The sequence below is a fragment of the Heterodontus francisci genome, unplaced genomic scaffold (assembly GCF_036365525.1).
Source record: "Heterodontus francisci isolate sHetFra1 unplaced genomic scaffold, sHetFra1.hap1 HAP1_SCAFFOLD_51_2, whole genome shotgun sequence".
Lineage (NCBI taxonomy): Eukaryota > Metazoa > Chordata > Chondrichthyes > Heterodontiformes > Heterodontidae > Heterodontus > Heterodontus francisci.
This window is the reverse complement of record NW_027141369.1, coordinates 7,505,979-7,507,600: the sequence shown is the minus strand read 5'-3', so window position 1 is coordinate 7,507,600 and position 1,622 is coordinate 7,505,979. Positions and strand designations below refer to the sequence as shown.

The 1,622-nt window shown below is 44.5% G+C and overlaps 1 non-coding gene across 1 annotated transcript; it reads right to left on the bottom strand.

The window, feature by feature from the left end:
• Positions 1-418: 418 nt before the first annotated feature.
• Positions 419-490, bottom strand: trnaw-cca (transfer RNA tryptophan (anticodon CCA)). Its single transcript has one exon. It is a non-coding gene; the product is annotated as a tRNA-Trp (tRNA).
• Positions 491-1,622: the final 1,132 nt, after the last annotated feature.

Below are 1,622 nucleotides of genomic sequence, written 5' to 3'. Positions count from 1 at the left end.
TGGATTTTAAGTGTTACAAAAATGTGTCAAATTATTGACTGACCATGTGACAGCGCACATGGGGATCAAATCCACAGCCTTGTTGTTATCAACACTGCGTCCTAACCAACTGAACTAAGCTGCCTATAGACAGAGCCAGGTATGGGTTTGAGCCGCATGCTGTGCGGTTTGTGTTTTATTTCTCACACTGGGTGACAGAGCGATTGTACAAACAATGGACACATCACATCCCTGAAACATTGTTCTGATATAAAACAGTGTGAAATAAGAACTGAGCATGGAAATGGAAAGGAACCAGGAATCAGGACTTTAATCCATTGAAGTTGATCTTGAAATTCAACAATTCACTGAACATTCCAATGGATCGAACTCTTTTCTGATATCAAATCCAGGAACTTGAGCTGCTGTAAAACATAACTGAGCTTGACGTGATTCGAACACGCAACCTTCTGATCTGGAATCAGACGCGCTACCGTTGCGCCACAAGCTCAAAGCTGAAGCAAAGTCTTCCATTCCTGGCAGATTTACTTCTTGTTTAGATTCAGTGATTGAAATTAATTCAATCCTCATCTGACCTCCGCTCTGCAAAGGCCTGCCACTCGACCTGAACCCGACGGGACCCGTGTCGGGTTCGGGTCGTGTCGGGTCGCTCTTCCGGGTCTGGTTTTCGGGCTCGGGTCAGGTCGGGCCAGGTTCGGGTCGGGCTGGGTCCAGGTCGGGCTGAGTCCGTGTCGGACACACACAGTAAGTATTACATTTAACTCTGCTGGGAAGTTGAGTTTAATAAGTGTCAAAAGTTGAAAAGCCAACCTAAGCTGGGAGTCCGGGTCATCAAGGAGGGAAACTCTGAGTCTGCTCAGTGAGCAAGTGAGCATCTCTATGACGTCATTGCGCTCATGCTGCAGTTTCCTGTAGATTCGGAATCGGGAGGTAGATAAAGTGAACATTCCGGTGGTCGGGTAAGGTTCGGGTTAGTTTGGGCGTGGGAATAAATGGAGATACTCGGGCCGGGTCGGGCTCGGGTCCAATGTGGTTCTGTCGGGTTCGGGTCGGGTATTTTTTCCTGACCTGAGCAGGCCTTTACCGCTCTGTCAGTTCAGTGCCGTATTTAAACTATTACTTGGAGTTCTGTTTTACAGGGTCTCGGCTGTTTAAGTGTTTCCCAGACCCACTACTCTGATTAATCAGACATTTTGCTGCTAACTGCTGCTGCTACAATTGAAATGTAAAAAAGAATTTCCAGTGACCTGCAACCAATGGACAAATACATTTCAGAAAGTTAAAGCTCATTCGCCAATCCACAAATGTGTCTTTCTGCTTATATTTATAAACAACTCCTTCTCTCCACTATGAGAACTATACAATCACTACAGTTATTTGAAAGTTAGTATAAGATGTTCCAGTTCATCAATTTTAAAACTGCAGCAGGTATTTTCCAGAAAACTTCTCTGTTGGAACCTCAGTCCCATTTAGATTGAAAGTGGACAATTAATGTATTCACTTGTTCATTGTGGACAGGTGTCTGACTTAGAATAACTCTCATTAACTTTCAATGAGGTGGCAGTATTTCTGTGCTCCCATTTTACACAGTCTGTCCTGTTCATGCACCATGTTTTTATTCT